Source organism: Schistocerca gregaria, chromosome 1 (genome assembly GCF_023897955.1).
Source record: "Schistocerca gregaria isolate iqSchGreg1 chromosome 1, iqSchGreg1.2, whole genome shotgun sequence".
In the NCBI taxonomy this organism is placed as follows: domain Eukaryota; kingdom Metazoa; phylum Arthropoda; class Insecta; order Orthoptera; family Acrididae; genus Schistocerca; species Schistocerca gregaria.
The window spans coordinates 1,175,272,036-1,175,284,375 of record NC_064920.1 but is presented as its reverse complement, the minus strand read 5'-3'; the positions used below and the strand labels follow the sequence as shown (position 1 = coordinate 1,175,284,375).

Below are 12,340 nucleotides of genomic sequence, written 5' to 3'. Positions count from 1 at the left end.
CAGTGTTTTTCTCAAAGTCTGAGCAACAAAAGAAATTGCACTTGGAAGTAGTGGATTTCTAAGCAGGCTTGAAGAAGTAGTGTTGTCCTTCCACCGGAAAGACAGTGCTGACTCTTGACATGCAGACAGGTAATGGGCCACAACAGAGCAAACCCACAGCAGAGTCAGTCGAAGTTTTGAAGAGTATTGGTAGGTAGGTCAACACAGAGTAGATCCATTGTAGTCCTGGTAGAGATTACGGTATTGGTGACTCACTTACCTCACGAAAATCTTCGTTACTCAAGCTACTGCAATACAGCGAGCGCCACTACTGCCAGCTAAATAAAAGATTCAAACTACTGAAGGCACTAACTACTGATAGGCATAGTAAGCAGATGAAAGATTTTAATACAGAACAAACAATGTATTTACCTTAATAGTCAAAATATATATAGCAGTTCATGACATCCAGTCTTACAAATTTCAAAACTCCGCTATCTCTCTCCCCACGTCCACTACTGCTGGCGGCTCACCTCAACTGCGCAACGCTACGCGCAGCTAACAGCCAACTGCCCAACACTACAATGGCGAGTATTACAACAGTGCCAACCAGCCACTGACTGCACACGGCACAGCCAGTGATTTTCAGAGCGTTACGTGGCGTTACCAATAAAAAAACGTAAACAGCCTAATTACAACTGTTTCACATTCGGTTGCATGCCATCATATTCCATAAGTTCTCACCACACCGTTACACCAGTATGATTCTATATGCATTCTTCTTAAACAAGAAGTGGATAACTAGAAATGGATACCTTGCTGGATGTCCTGTACGCTTTGTAACTCCCATGGAGTTCGCCTTCAATCTTGATGGTCTCTGAACCTTTGTGGTCACTGTGGAGCGCCATTTTTCACTCGATACTCATGGTGCAATATAATGGTGCCATCTAGCGGGCCATCCATAGCGCTATCTGGTTTCCCTCTTCAAGCTCGACAAGTTCCGTTCTTTGTAGTCTTATCGTTTGATGCTTATTTCGTGAGATATTTGCCCCGGTCACGATCAATGGACCACCCTTTATAGTTTTTTTGAGAGTGTTGCCAAAGTTGAATGTCTAATGGTCAAGTATGCAGATGGCTGTGTGAGTGTTGAAATCTATCTGCCTAGTAATTTTCTCATAAAGAAGTGTTTTCTCGTATTCTTTCTCCTATGTAGAGTGTAACAGACAGAAGATAATGATTCAAAAGATCATAGTTTATAGCATTCGATACTGCTTAAATTAGGGAAATGAAATTGTGTTAGACATTTTGTTCACATATTGCATGAAAGTAAATTACTGCTCCAAAAAATACAATACTGGCCATTAGACTTTGCAACACCATGAAGACTGCATGGAACAAACGTCAAATTGAGATGAGTGTACTACACAACTGGATGAGCAAATGATTAATGTTTCAGTGCAGGCACCATCATTAGATAGAAGTAATGCCATCTACTTTCTGTATATAAAGAAAGGTCGTAAAGCGGCTGTTTCACGTAGAAACTGTCGTGGCCGTACGAAAATATTCTCCCTGGCACAAAGGAGGCTTTTTTGGATCACTCTGAGCTGACCTTTACCATGTAAACTGTTAGTTCACTTTGCCAGAATATACGAGTAGATGAACATTTACTTAATTTTTTATAATCGATTTCCACAGGACTCTTCTGAGTATATACAACTGTCTCTGAATGTTAAAGTATTACACAGACAACTTTAGAAGACTCTTCACTTGAAGAATAACTGATATAATGGTCACATTCATTTCTACACAAAAAATTTAATACGCTGGTGGTATATACACTGAATAGCCAAAGAATCATCTGGCTTAAATGGTGAAGGTTCCTCGCCAGGCCGGCCACTGTGGCCGAACGCTGGCCAGAGTGGCCGAGCGGTTCTAGGCGCTACAGTCTGGAACCGCGCTACCGCTACGGTCGCAGGTTCGAATCCTGCCTCTGACATGGATGTGTGTGAGATCCTTAGGTTCGCTAGGTTTAAGTAGTTCTAAGTTCTAGGGGACTGATGGCCTTAGAAGTTAAGCCCCATAGTGCTCATAGCCATTAGAACTTTTTTTTGTGGGCGAGCGGTTCTAAGCACTTCAGTCCGGAATCGCGCTGCTGCTACTGTCGCAGGTTCGAATCCTGCCTCGGACATGGATGTGTGTGATGTCCTTAGGTTAGTTTAAGTAGCTCTCAACCTAGGGGACTGATGAGCTCAGATGTCAAGTCACGCAACACGACCTGGCATAGAGTTGACTAATGCCTGAAGTAGTGCTGGAGGGAACTAACACCATGAATCCTGCAGGGCTGTCCATAAAGCCGTAAGAGCACGAGGGGGTGGAGGTCTCTTCTGAACAGCACGTTGCAAGGTATCCCAGATATGCTCAATAATTCTCATGTCTGGTGAGTTTGATGTCCAGAGAAACTTTTCAAACTAAGCAGAGTGTTCCTGGAGCCACTCTGTCAATTCTGGGCGTGTGGGGTGTCGCATTGTGCTTCTAGAATTGCCAAAGTCCGTCGGAAGGTGGTGGTGGTGGTTGTTGGGATGTTTAAGGGGGAGTAAACAGCTAAGGTCATCAGTCGGAAGGAACAATGGACATGAATGAATGCAGGTGATCAGACAGGATGCTTAAGTACGTGTCACCTGTAAAAGTCGTATCTAGACATATACGGGGTCCCACATCACTCCAACTGCACACCCCCTAGACCATTACAAAGTCTCCACCAGATTGAACAGTACCCTGCTAACATGCAGGGGCCATGGATTCATGAGGTTGTCTTCATACCTGGAGACGTCCATCCGCTCGATACAATTTTAAACGAGACTCGTTCAACCAGGCAACATCTTTCCAGTCAGCAACAGCCCAGTGTCGGTGTTGACGGGCCCAGGTGAGGCGTAAAGCCTATGTCTTGCAGTCATCAAGGGTACACTGGTGGACCTTCAGCTTCGAAAACCCAAATCGATGATGTTCCGTTGAATGATTGGCACACTGACACTTGTTGATACCCCAGAATTGAAATCTGCAGCAATTTGCGAAAGGGTTGCACTTCTTTCACACTGAATGATTCTCTTCAGTCGTCGTTGGTCCCATTCTTTCAGGGTCTTTTTCCGGCCGCAGCGATGTCGGAGATTTGATCTTTTACCGTATTCTTGATATTAAGGCTACTTTCGTGAAATGGTCGTACGGGAAAATCCCCACTTCATCGATACCTCGGAGATACTGTGTCCTATCGCTCGTGCGCCTACGATAACACCAAGTTCGAACTCAGTTGCATCTTGATAACTTACCATTGTAGCAGCAGTAACCGATGTAACAACTACGCCAGATGCTTGTTGTCTTATATAGGCGATGCCGACCGCAGCGGCGTATTCCGCCTTTTTAGCATGCAAGCGTATACAAATTCCTTTGGTGCTCCACTGTATTAACAAGACACTGTCGTCTGGATTGTTGACTGCAGACTGGGTCGAGTGTTCCTCTCCTCAGAGCGTCGACTGCGAGGCGCAGCGAAGATCTGGCAGGCGTGGCTAAGCCGGCGTTTCTCATTCGGCGGAGCAGGGTGCAGCGACTATATTTTTAGGTGGCTTTGTAGCGAGATACCCACATTGCTTTGGCACCCAGCTCTTCGGTCGACACCACAGAAATCACATTTGAATGTTGGCTGTTTGTGAGTAACAAAGAGCACGTGTCTGAGTTCGATAGCGGCAGGATTGTGGTATATCGAGACTGCATTTTATATTTCGGGCCTTGATATTGCTGCTCGAGTTTGTCGAAAGGCTTCCAAGCAAATATAGAACCACTGGGTACAAGAAATGAGCATGATTGCAGGAAGACAAGTATCCACATGGACAGAGAGATTACATACACAGCATGATGAACACTGTTGTAGCATTCTTTTCATGTGGCAGCAGAGAGGTGTGTGAGCAACGACAGAAGTAGACACAGGAGTGGCACCATCTTGTCTTTCCAGCCGAATCCCAGTTCTGCGAATAGCATGACGATGGTCGCATTGAGGATAACGAACGTTACCACATTTCATTCGTCATTCACACATATGCCGATGACACCTGGCGTGATGGTACAGGGTGCCATTGCGTATACGACACGATTACCTCAGCTTTGCATAGCCGTCGATCTGCACAGTAGCCATTAAATTTCTGGTGAACTAAGTGCAATAGCCATACCTTGTTATCGAACTCTCCGTGACGCTTTCTTCAACAAGATAATGAAACACTGCACGTTATACGTGCTGTTCTAATGGATAGAGGGTGTTCATCTACACTCATGCTCATAAGTTAAGAATAATGCTGATACATGGTGAAGCCACGCTCTGGTGTGCGGTTTTCGGGCTTAAATCACCTCGGGGTATGACCATCATGTGCATTTGACCTGCGGTCGTCGCACGGTGGATCTGGCAGCAGTCCACAACGCAGAGGCGTGTCGGTGCATGTCAGAGTTCGGTGCAGCGAGTAAGTTTGCAGACGTTTTTGACGTGCTGACGGTGACTGTGTGTTGAAAATGGCTCAGAGAACACATATTGATGACGTTATGAGGGCTAGAATACTAGGGCGACTGGAGGCTGGTCAAACACAGCAGGTCGTAGCACGGGCCCTCCGTGTGCCACAAAGTGTGATCTCAAGATTATGGCAACGATTCCAGCAGACAGGAAACGTATCCAGGCGCTACAGTACTGGACGTCCACAGTGTACAACACCACAAGAAGACCGATATCTCACCATTAGTGCCCACAGACGGCCACGGAGTACAGCAGGCAGCTTTGCTCGGGACCTTACCGCAGCCACTGGAACAGTTGTCTCCGGACACACAGTCTACAGACGACTGAACAGACACGGTTTATTCGCTCGGAGACCCGCAAGGTGCATTCCATTGATCCCTGGTCACAGGAGGGCCCGTAAAGACTGGTGTCAAGAACACAGTACACGGTCATTGGAATAGTGGTCCCAGGTTATGTTCACAGACGAGTCCAGCTACAGTCTGAATAGTGATTCTCGCCGGGGTTTCATCTGGCGTGAACCAGGAACCAGATACCAAACCCTTAATGTCCTTGAAAAGAACCTGTATGGATGTGGTCTTTTGATGGGTGGGATTATGATTGGTGCACGTACACCCCTGCATGTCTTTGACAGAGGAACTGTAACAGTCAGGTGTATCGGGACGTCATTTTGTACCAGTATGTCCGCCTTTTCAGGGGTGCAGTGGGTCCCACCTTTCTCCTGATGGATGACAACGCACGGCCCCACGGAGATGCCATCGTGGAGGAGTTCCTTGAAACAGAAGATATCAGGCGAATGGAATGGCCTGCCTGTTCTCCAGACCTAAACTCCACCGACCACGTCTGGAATGCTCTCGGTCGACGTATCGCTGCACGTCTTCAAACCCCAAGGACACTTCAGGAGCTCCGACAGGCACTGGTGCAAGAATGGGAGGTTATACCCCAGCATTGGCTCCTTACGTAGCTTGCATTTATCGCGAATCTCTTGCCAAAAGTAAAGCCCCGAGCGACTGGAAAAAGCACAGGTGACGCCTGTATATAAGAAGGGTAGAAGGACGGATCCTCAAAATTACAGACCAATATCCTTAACATCGGTTTATCGCAGGATTCTCGAACATATTCTCACTTCGGATATAATGAATTTCCTTGAGACAGAGAAGTTGCAGTCCATGCATCAGCACGGCTTTAGAACGCATCGCTCCTGCGAAACGCAACTCGCCCTTTTTTCACGTGATATCATGCGAACCATGGATGAAGGGTATCAGACGGATGCCATATTCCTTCACTTCCGGAAAGCGTTTGACTCGGTGCCCCGCTGCAAACTATAATCTAATGTACGAGCATATGGGATTGGTTCCCAAGTATGTGAGTGGTTCGAAGAACCTAGTAATAGAACCCAGTTATAGAACCCAGTACGTTGTCCTCGATGGTGAGTGTTCATCGGAGGTGAGGGTATCATCTGGAGTGCCCCACGGAAGTATGGTAGGTCCGCTGTTGTTTTCCATCTACATAAATGATCTTTTGGATAGGGTGGATAGCAATATGCGGCTGTTTGCCGATGATGTTGTAGTGTACGGCACGCCGGCCTCAATGCTGACGCTGCGTCACTGTCAGATTGCGTGTGGGAGGCCTGTACCTCATGCTGCCACGCAAGACGTACATGCACAACTATCTTGTCATCATTCGCTACTTTTCCCTTTTCCAATCGACAGTGAGATTGTTAAACAGAAAATGATTCTCAAACATATTATCAGTTTGAATATAATGAATTGCCTTGAGACAGAGAAGTTGCTGTCCATGCATCAGCACGGCTTTAGAAAGCATCGCTCCTGCGAGACGCAACTCGCACATTTTTCACATGATATCTTGTGAACCATGGAAGGAGGATATCGGACGGATGCCATATTCCTTGACTTCCGGATAGCGTTTGACTTGGTGCCCCACTGCAGACTCCTAACTAAGGTACGAGCATATGGGATTGGTTCCCAAGTATGTGAGTGGCTCGAAGTAATACAACCCAGTACGTTGACCTCGATGGTGGGTGTTCATCGGTGGTGAGGGTATCATCTGGAGTGCCCCAGGGAAGTGTGGTAGGTCCGCTGTTGTTTTCGTTCTACATAAATGATCTTTTGGATAGGGTGGATAGCAATGTGCGGCTGTTTTCTGATGATGCTGTGGTGTACGGGAAGGTGGCGTCGTTGAGTGACTGTCTGAGGATACAACAAGACTTCGACAGGATTTGTGACTGGTGTAAAGAATGGCAGCTAACTGTAAATATAGATAAATGTAAATTAATGCAGATCAATAGGAAAAAGAATCTCGTAGTGTTTGAATACTCCATTAGTAGTGTAGCGCTTGACACAATCACGTCGATTAAATATTTGGGCGTAACATTGCAGAGCGATATGAAGTGGGACAAGCATGTAATGGCAGTTGTGGGGAAAACGGATAGTCGTCTTCGGTTCATTGGTAGAATTCTGGGAAGATGTGGTTCATCTGTAAAGGAGACCGCTTATAAAACACTAATACGACCTATTGTTGAGTACTGTTCGAGCGTTTGGGATCCCTATCAGGTCGGATTGAGGGAGGACATAGAAGCAATTCAGAGGCGGGCTGCTAGATTTGTTACCGGTAGGTTTGATCATCACGCGAGTGTTACGGAAATGCTTCAGGAACTCGGGTGGGAGTCTCTAGAGGAAAGGAGGCGTTCTTTCGTGAATCGCTACTGAGGAAATTTAGAGAACTAGCATTTGAGGCTGACTGCAGTACAATTCTACTGCCGCCAACTTATATTTCGCGGAAAGAACACAAAGATAAAATAAGAGATATTAAGGATCGTACAGAGGCATATAGGCAGTCATTTTTCCCTCGTTCTGTTTGGGAGTGTAACAGGGAGAGAAGATGCTACTTGTGGTACGAGGTACCCTCCGCCACGCACCGTATGGTGAAGGGCGGAGTATGTATGTATATGTAGATGTAGATGTAGCTGCTCGACCACCTGATCCAGAGTTTGCCAACCCGTTGTGCGGCCTGTGTACGTGTGCATGGTGATCATATCTCATATTGATGTCGGGGTACATGCGCAGGAAACAGTGGCCTTTCGTAGCACACGTGTTTCGGGACGTTTTCTCAAGTTTTCACCAATACCGTGGACTTACAGATCTGTGTCGTGTGTTCCCTATGTGCCTATGCTATTGGTGCCAGTTTTGTGTAATGTCACGATTTGTGGCACCACATTCTGCAATTATCCTTAACTTATGAGCATGAGTGTATTTTACTAACAAGCGCGTTCTTCAAATTTCTCACCCTTTGGAAACATCTCGTCACGGGTTTTCCATTAACTGGCATACAACGCCTCACCAAGCACTACGATTGATGAACTGTAGTATAGAGCTGAAGCTGCATGGCATTCCATATCTCTCATCCAAGCTGAGTTCAACTCGACTCCTAGCCGGGTAAAATTCGTTGTTGCTGCCAGAGGAGTCAGCTGTATGTACCAAATTTCGCACCCTCTATACTCCCAAATTGGCTAAAAATGTAATCATGTGTTCTATAGTGTATTCATACAATTAGTAAAATTCCGTTGTGAGCTATAATTTCTGGCGTTGAAATTTTAATGAGCACAGTGTACGAGATCGTGCTAAAAACTAATGCTCCGAATTTTTTCCCTGTTCCTCATATTGATTCAGGTATTACATGCCTCGCGTATTACTCAGGTGACTTTCCAGCCTCAGTGAAGCCAGTTGCAACCCTCTGCCTCTAGCGTCACTTCATCCATCTGTCATAATACCTTTTTGGGTAAGACCAGATTCCAGTATTCGTCTTCTACCGTAAAGTATTTAAATTTGGACAAAATGAAGAAGGCTTAGGTGAATCAATTTGTACTTAGCTTTCTGAAGTTGTTGAAGTTCTGGGCGAAGTCTCCCAAGCTGCTACCGCTGCTTTTTGTACAAGTTTATAAAAATTGGTTCTGGTAAGAGGTCTGACGTTTGTCTTTAAATAAAAAGTCTTGGGCATGACGTCATTTTCCATCATACGGTTTACTTCCAAATTCTGATGCACTTCCACTATTGGTTACAATATCCACATTTATTAGTGATGACAATAGTTATTTAGACCGATCGTCAAAACACGTCCACTTCCTACGACCCTGATAACCAAGACCGCCGCCTTTCTCGGGACGTCAAAGGTCTCGTAAAACCTCCAGGTTCAGGCTGGAGTTTTATTATGGATTTTGTTTACAAGCTTTTGACACAAGTTATACTATTACAAAAACTAGAAAAACGTGAAACTTGCAAGTTGAGAATAACGCTTACAGTAACTATTTGTAATTATTTAAGAGAATATGATTTTTACGCTGTTTTGACAATAGTATAGATAATTTGACTTCGGCGTCTTCCACTCTGACAGTCAAAGAGGTATTTTGCAGTTTTGTGTTTTCCTACTAATCGATTACATCTGTTTTATGTTCCATATCACGAACTACAAATAATAAAAATAATTTTGGTGTGAACAGCTCTGTGAATCAATTATGCTTTTCAGTTAAGAATTACGACGCAACTTTCATATTTCAGATGTTTGTATTTGGGATGCAACTGACAAAAACTAGGAAGCATATTTGTGTCCTGTCTCCCAATTTTCAGATGAGACGTAAAGTTCGTTATTGAAATTAATATGGCTATTTATATGATGTCAGTGCTCAGAGGTTTGTTTACATGTAATATGCACTTTACCTGTTCCAAAAATTTATGTTTTCTTATGTTATGTGGCTGCAAATTTGGTTTTAAGGCTACATTGAAGAGAATTTTCGATACGCTGTAAAATCCATCCTGTATTTCTTGTCTATAGAACGTATAGTGTGTCTACAAATGTTATCTGTCGAAATATTGTGTAAACTGTTTGAACAGACTGTAATGATGAACTAAAATATTTTACTGAATCTACCGATACCATCTCCAAAGTGATACACGCCCCACAGGGCTCCGAATTGTAGCTTTTAACATGGCGGTCCGAGACGTAACGAAGTCGGGGCGTGGGGAGCAGCATGCTGTAATCGAGTTTCGAAGTTGAAGAGCTCGTCCTCACGTGTAGCAGCCTATCTTTCGCCGTGACTACGCCCGACTATACACGGGTGCTGCTACATCTACAACCATCCGACGCCTTAGGTTCACTGTCATCGATCATCCTCTGTACAATACCGACTTGGTCTAATCCGATTTTCAGCTGTTTCCAGAACTTAAAAAACACCTGCGATGATTTCACTTTGATAGTGGTGGCGCTCTGCAACCAGAGGTGAGGCTGCGGCTCGGTCAACGAAGTCAAAAAATCTATAGTGACAGTATTAACAACTTTTCTCCCGTTGTGAGAAATGTATTCGTTGCCAGGGTGACTATGTTGAGAAATAAAGATGTTGCCATGAAGAATAAAGATGTAGAATGTTAATGTTGTTGATTGTATTTAAGAAATTTTCAAATAAAAAAATTGTTGGCAGTACTTTTCAGCAAAGACCTGTACAGAGTAATTTAGCTGCCCCTACCGATTCGTTCTATGAAGCCACTCTACGTCTGTATCACTAAAGGTATACAGACAGGATACAGGCACGTAATCAATGTAAGTTCCCGCTTAGAGCGTTGGGCGACAGTTAGCAAGAGGGCCACACTGTTATAAATACAGGAGGGGACTGACCATGAGTTACACGGGATTTTTGGACGAAGACCTCTGCCGTATTTATCCAAGTGTCGGCAGTATTTCTTAAGTAATTAGCGGTGTAATCATACAGTTATTGGATAACCCTGCAAATTTGTTCCATTTGTGGTACTTAATCTTTTATAAGTGGTACAGAAAATTTGCTTTATACCATAAAATGTGTTTCACCAACGGATACAACGGAATAAACAGGCGATATCAAAATGCGAAGCATGGAAGTAACAACTTTCCGTTATATCATCAACTAAAATATCAATATAGAGGTTGACTTAGTAGCCCCATTGACGTTTTATGCAACCCCATATGACAGAACAATGTTTTTGTTGGCTAGTTTACTCTGGAGATGTGAAGCACATTGTCAAAATGTCGCAGGATAACTGATAAAATATACGAAAAGATCTTAGACCTCTCGTACGAATTTTGTTTACGATACTACTTTGGCATGTTAACACAGCGAGTCATACAATAATGTTCTCGTTGGGCTATACACTGGAAAGTTGTTACCTTCACGCTTGCCATTTTCATATCTCATGGAAATGTTTCAGATGGTAAAACTCGCTTTATAAAACGACGTTCCAGAGGCATTTACGAAAGCTTAAATAAGAGAAATCCGAAATCTGTATCACTACATCGCCAATTACACAAAGGAAGACTTGAGACATACGGATCAGTAGGGCAGTAGTAACGTACACTACTGGCCATCAAAATTGCTACACCCCGAAGATGACGTGCTACAGACGTGAAATTTAACCGACAGGAAGAACATGCTGTGATATGCAAATGATTAGCTTTTCAGAGCATTCACACAAGATCGGCGCCGATGGCGACACCTACTACGTGCTGACATGAGGAAAGTTTCCAACCGACTTCTCATACACAAACAGCAGTTGACCGGCATTGCCTGATGAGACGTTGTTCTAATGCCTCGTGTAAGGAAGAGAAATGCGTACTATCATATTTCCGACTTAGATAAAGGCCGGATTGTGGCCTATCGCGATTGCGGTTTATCGTATCACGACATTGCTGCTAGCGTTGGTCTAGATCCAAAGACTGATAGCAGAATATGGAATCGGTGGGTTCAAGAGGGTAATACGGAACGCCGTGCTGGATCCAAACGGCTTCGTATCACTAGCAGCCTAGATGACAGGCATCTTATCCGCATGGCTGTAAAGGATCGTGCAGCCACGTGAACAGATGGGGACGTTTGCAAGACAACAACCATATGCGCGAACAGTTCGACGACGTTTGCAGCAGCATGGACTATCAGCTCGGAGACCATGGATGCGGCTACCCTCGAGGCTACATCACAGAGAGGAGCGCCTGCAATGGTGTACACAACGATGAACCTGGGTGCACGAATGGCAAAACGTCATTTTTTCGGATGAATCCAGGTTCTGTTTACAGCTTCAAGATGGTCGCATCCACGTTTGGTGACATCGCGGCTAACGCACATTGGAAGCGTGTATTCGTCATCGCCATACTGGTGTATCACCCGGCGTGATAGCATGGGGTGCCACTGGTTACACGTCTCGGTCACCTCTCGTTCAGATTGACGGCACTTTTAACAGTGGACGTTACATTTCAGATGTGTTTAGACCCATAGCTCTACCCTTCTTTCGATCTCTGTGAAACCCTACATTTCAGCAGGATAATGCACGACCGCATGATGCTGGTCCTGCACGGGCCTTTCTGGATACATAAAAAGTTCGACTGCTGCCCTGGCCAGCACATTCTCCAGATCTCTTACCAATTGAAAACGTCTGGTCAATAGTGGCCGAGCAACTAGCTCGTCACAATACGCCAGTCACTACTCTTGATGAACTGTGGTATCGTGTTGAAGCTTCATGGGCAGCTGTACCTGAACACGCCAGCCAAGCTCTGTTTGACTCAATGCCCATGCGTATCAAGGCCGTTATTACGGCCAGAGGTGGTTGTTCCAGGTACTAATTTCTCAGGATCTATGCACCCAAATTGCGCGAAAATGTAATCACATGTCAGTTCTAGTATAATATATCAGTCCAATGAATACCCGTTTATCATCTTCGTTTCTTCTTGGTGTAGCCATTTTAATGGCCAGTAGTGTATATCTTGGTTTAAAAGGACCGTGTA

At 44.7% G+C, this 12,340-nt stretch overlaps 1 protein-coding gene across 1 annotated transcript in view; it reads left to right on the top strand.

Annotated features, from left to right (window-relative positions):
• The window catches only part of LOC126297279 (WAS/WASL-interacting protein family member 3-like), a 193,699-nt gene that overhangs the window by 180,819 nt on the left and 540 nt on the right, over window positions 1-12,340 (top strand). The window lies entirely within an intron of this gene.